We start from the raw sequence: 5653 nt of genomic DNA, 5'->3' as shown, positions 1-5653 counted from the left end.
AGTCCCCACTGTTGGCGGAAAGAAACATCCCTCCACTGCTGTCCCGGGTCAGTTCATCTCCGACCCGGACAGAGCAGAACCAGCGCAGCCCAAGCCTTCTTCACCTCACGTTCTGGGTGGGACCTTCCACAGCCTCGCGCATCCCGGTGGCTTCTGGATGTTGCAGGATGACTGCGTAGTGCGCACGCGCGGGTGGGGGGGGCATCCGCGTCCGCGGGTGAGGCCGGCCCCAAACCTCGTGAATGTGGGGGCGGGCTGGGGACAATAAGCCCTCACAGGGGAACGTGTGGTTGTGGGAGCGGGGAAGGCGGCGAATTGGGGGGGTTGAGTTTGGTTAAAGAGCTGGAGGAAGGGCCTCAGTATCCACACGTGATCTCCTGAGAGGATGACAAGCAGGGCCGGGCGCCCGTCCCCTAAGGAGCCCGGTGCGCGTGCCAGCCCCGGGGGTGTGCGCAGGCGCGGGACCTCGCGCGTCCGCCCTCGGGACTGCACCGATCGTGCCAACGCGCTTGTGCGTGTGGCGCTGAGGGGGCGGGGCCTCAGGCCGAGGCTGGTGGTACTGTCCCCGAGAGGCGGGTGAGCGCGCGCCGCGTGGCCTTGTTTGGGGGCGAGGCCACGCGCCCGCCTGCGTGGTGCGTGTGTGAAGGGGGGTGCAGCGCGTGGTCCCGGGGTCCCGGAGGGGAGTGCGCAGGCGCTGAGTCCCTGCGCGGCTGTCACGGTGGTCGCCGCTGGGGTCGGAGCCTGGGAAGACCGAGGTGAGGGGGCTGGCGAGAGTGTGGGTGTGTCTCTGAGGGCGTGGGCGGCGCTCCCGCCACTGCGTGAATGTTCCTGCCCAGGCGTGCGTGGGTTTGCGCGTCCACGATGGCGTGGGCGTCTGCGCGGGTGCCTGCGTGGGCGGTAGGATCGCGCCTGCGTGGGTTCTCGGCCCGCGACGCCGTGGGGTTTGCGCCCTTTCGCCGCTGTGGCTCTCGGGGCTTGTGCGCCCGAGTGTGAAGTGGGCGCCGCGTGTGAGGCGAGCCGTGTGTGCCTGTGTGTGAGGGAGCTATGTCGGGACCGCGGATGTGTATCGCTGCGTGACCCACGCGAAGGAAACAATGGAGCCAGTGGGAAGCCGGGAGTGGGTGTGTGACGCTGGCTGTGAAGATTTGTGTTTCTGGAGTGTGTGCGTGTGTCAGTGTCAGGCTGATGTGGGCGTTTATTGTAGCCTTGGGTTACTGTGTGACTTGCCTGGGCGTCTGTCTGCCACTTAGTGTCAGTGGCTTTGCGGTTATGAGTGTGTGACTGTGCCATTCTGGTGTATATCTCACTGTAACCATGGAAATGGAGGCCCACAGGGGGAGAATTCTGAGCAGCTCTAAGGTGTGATGGGCTGCCCTGGAAATCTGTGGAACTGTTTAATTGTGCATGACTTTCCTCCGTGGTAAAATAGCATATTAATAGAACCTGCCTGGGTGTTATTGGGAAGATTAAATGGGATGACGTAGCTGAAACACCCTGCACAGAGCTTGTCACATACTAATCACCGTGTTTAGGTGTTGGTTCTGGTGCTGGTGGTCGTTTTTCTTTGACCCTATACAGAGATAGAGGTAGTAGTGAATACTGGAGGAGTTTGCATCTCTGAACTTGGGACTGGGCGATCTTTGTCCACATACCAGGGCATCTGACCATCTCCAGTTGAGCAGTGGTGCGCTGCCCCCGCCAACCACCTGCGTTGTCTGTTTTCTGCATGTGTGCATTTGAGTGGAGGACAGAGCCCTCCACTTGACGCTGCGTATGGTTGTGTCCCCTTCCTACCAGGGTAGCTTGGAAAATTAAGAGCATGGACTGTGGCGCCCTGCTGTCTGGTGTTGACTCCTGGTTTCACCACTGGCTAGCTCTGTGACTGGGAGAGCTTACTTAAGTCCACCACCCCTCGGTTCACCTGTAAAACAGTAGTAATAACAACCAACCTCAGGTTTATGGTGAGCATAAGTAGAACTTGGCACAAGGAAGTGCCACATAAATGGTCATCGTTTTATTATTAGCATAATAGCCGCAGGCGTCCCACACCTGGAGAATAAAATCCATAGGTAGAAATGCAAAAGGATGAGCCCCAGAGTAAAGGTTTCAGGTCCAGAGGTAAAATAAGTTGGATGTCTAGATCAGGGCTTAGGTTCAGAATTGTGTAGTCAAGGTCCTGGGAGGGCAGCATTAGGGTAGAGGAGGTGGGGTCAGGAACAAAGGATCTTCCTGATGGAGATGTCCCTAGAGAGCCCATGGGGTCAAGAACAGAACTTGGAAGTGTTAGGGACTAAGGGATGTTTCCATGTAACACATGGGTCTGGAAATGTTTCTGTCCAGACCAGTGTTTCACAGCCTTGGCACTATGACATTTGGGGCCTGATAGTTTTTTGTTGGGAAGTGGGAGGGGGTGCTATTCTATGTATTATAGGATGTTGTGCAGCAACCCTGGGCTCTATTTACCATGCCAGTAGCACACCGCACCTCCCTCCGGGTTGTGACAAGCAAAAAAAAATGTCTCCAGACACTGTCAGATGTCCCCTGCAGGGGCAAAATCACTCTGATTGAGAGGACCGTGATGCAAGCGCATGGACAGACCCAAGGCATGATGACAGAGAAGAGTAAGGGAGCTGGGGAAGGCGGGGAGGGAAGAGATGATAAAGGGATAGTGTTCTGAGATGAGAAGAAAGGGCCTGCAGCCCGGGTAAGCTCCGAGATGCATTCATTCATTCAGCCAGTGAGTGCCTCCTATGGATTGGGCACTGTGCTAGTCTCTCAACAAAACAGGCAAGGTTTTTACTCAGCTGGAACTTGCATTTAGTAGGAGAGACAAAAATAAAGTCTTTAATAGGTGCTGATAGGTATTTTGAAAAGTAAAGCAGGGTAAAGGGATTACAGGGTGTTGGCAGATGTTCTTTTCAGAGTCAACATCCAGGTCTCCCATGGGCATCTTGGTCAACTCCAGAGCCAGGAATAGCCACCAGCGGTGACCCTTTGGAATCCCTTGATTAGGGAATCTAAGAGTTTGACTTTGATCTTAACCAAAGACTTTTCTCTTCACTGAGGTCTTGACTTCAACAGAAACAGGTCAGATCTCTAGCCCTGTCCTTGAGACTCTGAGACTCGAACGCTATTCTAAACGATGGCTTCATGTTACTGTCACCTTGGAATGCTTTTTTAAAAAAAAAAAAGGGGGGGGGGGTGGTCAGACTCAATCCCCAGAGATTCTGATTTCATTGGTCTGGCATACTGAACTGCCATCAGCTGTGACTATTTATTAGCAAGCTCCCAAGAGACTAATGTACGCACAGGGTTGAGAGCTACAGCTCTGAGTGCCTGCAGCCCAGGCTCCTTTGAGGCCTCTGGGAATGAGATAAATTGATTTGGGGAGTCAGGGGGAGGATGCGAGTGACCTCTGCTTCGATGTCTTATCAAAAACAGTCCTCACAGCTGCACTTCCCTGCAGTAGGGGTATTCCTAGCCCCATCCTGCAAGTGAGGAAACCTAATGTGTTCCCAGGCAAAGTGGGGAAATGGCAGGCTAGACGTGCATATACATAGCCTGTGTTCTTCCTGTAACAGCTGTGCCGAGGTCTTTGGAGAAATTGCCTACATATGTCCCTGGCCTCTGGGGCTGGCAGGTTCAGGCCAGGAGTGATCTTTGAATATTTGACGGCTGGTACAGCAAAAGCTGACTGGCCCAAAGGAGGCAATGAGGCTGTGGCAGTGCATTTAATGGCTGGTTTTCAGTATATCAGGACCCTCCCCCAATTCAATACCCAACACAGCCCCCCAGGCTCAAAGGGGAGCCAGGGAAGGAGGGGAAGTCCCCTCAGTTATTTGCCTCAGAGGGGAGGCACAACCACGGTTCAGTAACTCTTTGAAGCATGTTCCCATCCAGGTTCCAGCCGTCCTCACCTCAGGAGGACGTAGCTTTGTGCCTTTCAAAGCCCTTTCTCATCTATCATCAGGGACTCAGAAGACGAGCCAGGTTTACAGCCCTGCCTTGATGCGGTATGTGCGATCCAGCCTTCTTTTATTTCGTTTGTTGTTTTGAAGATGTAATTATACGTTCATGACACAAAATGCCAAAGCATAGAGAGGAAAAAGCGGGTTTTGGATTTTTTTTCCTTTCCCACACATATAACCTGGTTCCTTTCTTCAGGGACAGTCACTGCTACAAACTTTTTGTTTATCTTTCCAGAGCCTTTTCAAAGTTGTGTATTTGTGTACTATATTTTGTTTTTCTCTAAATGGCTTTTCTATATTTTTGCCCTTATAATACCATTTTATCCTGGAGGTTTTTCTGCCTTGGCACAGTTGACGTTTTGAGCCAGCTCCTTCTCTGCTCTGGAGGGCTGTCCTGTGCATTGCAGGATGGTGAGCAGCATCCCTGGCCTCCACTCTCTAGATGCCAGGGGCACCCCACCTCCCAGATGTGACAACCAAAAATAGCCTCAGACATTGCAATTTTCCCATGGGGGGCAAAATTTCCCCCAATTAGGAATCACTACTATGGTTCTACTTTGTTTCTTTTAATATGTGGTGTCTCATTATATGCATGTAATATTCACTTAGCCATTTTCCTATTGATGGGCTGTTAGGTTGTTTCCAATCTCCTGATAGTGGTAGTAATAATAAAATTCTTAGCATTGGCCCTGCTTCCTGGCACCACTCTAAATGTGTTACGTATTTTGACTCATTTAATCTTTACCACAACCCTGTGAAGTCATTACTGTGTTTTGTCTCATCTTACAGATGAGGAAGCTCAGGCCCGGAGAGGACACATAGAGTGTCTAAGTCCACACAGATAGCAGATGGCAGAGTTAAATACTGAACCTAGACAGCCTGCTGCAGGCCCACACCCTTACCCAAGGAAATGTACTGCCTCTTTCTATAAACTCTGCCATGGTGAATACCCTTGTGTGTCTCTCATTGTGCACATGTGCAAAGTTGTCTGAAGCCATGTACAGGAAATAAGGTTGCTGGATTAAAGAGTACAACAGGGGTAAAGAATGTGGATCTTCAGTCTTAAAGACATTGCTAAATTGCCCTCCATTGAGGTCACACCAATTTATCTCCTCCAGCACTGGATAAGAATTCTAATCTCAGCCTTTTTAGTGGGTCTCAGTCTTCACTGGTCTCTTGGATGCTTGGTATATGGTTGACCCTTGAACAGTGCAGGGGTTAGTGGTACCAACCCCCTGTACTGTAGAAAATCCACATATAGTTTTGACTCCCCAAAGACTTAAGTACTAATAGTCTACTGGTCACCTTACTGGCACCTAAGCAATAACCTAAACAGTCTACTAACACATATTTTGTGTGTTACATGTATTGCATATTCTATTCTTACAATAAGCTAGAGAGAAGAAAATGTTATTAAGAAAATCATAAGGAAAATATATTTACCGTTCATTAAGTAGGAGTGGTTTTCATTGTCGTGGCCTTCAAGTTGAGTAGGCTGAGGAGGGAGAGGAGGGGCTGGTCTTACTGTCTCAGAGGTAGAAAAGGTGGAGGAGCCGGAAGGGGAGACCAGAGAGGTAGGCACACTCAGTGTAACTTCCACTGAAAAAAATTTGCATATAAGTGGACCCTCAAAATTCAAACTAACATGGCTCAAGGGTCAACTGTATTATGAGTTGAAAAGGAAA

At 50.9% G+C, this 5653-nt stretch overlaps 1 protein-coding gene across 9 annotated transcripts in view; it reads left to right on the top strand.

The window, feature by feature from the left end:
- The window catches only part of ZNF667 (zinc finger protein 667), a 37165-nt gene that overhangs the window by 76 nt on the left and 31436 nt on the right, over nucleotides 1-5653 (top strand). The window contains exons 1-5 of one of the 9 annotated variants that reach the window (XM_058424819.1): nucleotides 791-1121; nucleotides 1798-1961; nucleotides 2475-2621; nucleotides 3901-4013; nucleotides 4758-4910. The gene's annotated coding sequence lies outside the window, so the exon portion shown is untranslated. The other 8 variants (XM_058424817.1, XM_058424821.1, XM_058424820.1 and 5 more) reach the window with 8 other exon arrangements.

This window comes from Hylobates moloch, unplaced genomic scaffold, assembly GCF_009828535.3.
Source record: "Hylobates moloch isolate HMO894 unplaced genomic scaffold, HMol_V3 SCAFFOLD_12, whole genome shotgun sequence".
NCBI lineage: Eukaryota > Metazoa > Chordata > Mammalia > Primates > Hylobatidae > Hylobates > Hylobates moloch.
The sequence above is the reverse complement of the archived record's forward strand: the minus strand, read 5'-3'. Positions and strand labels throughout refer to the sequence as shown.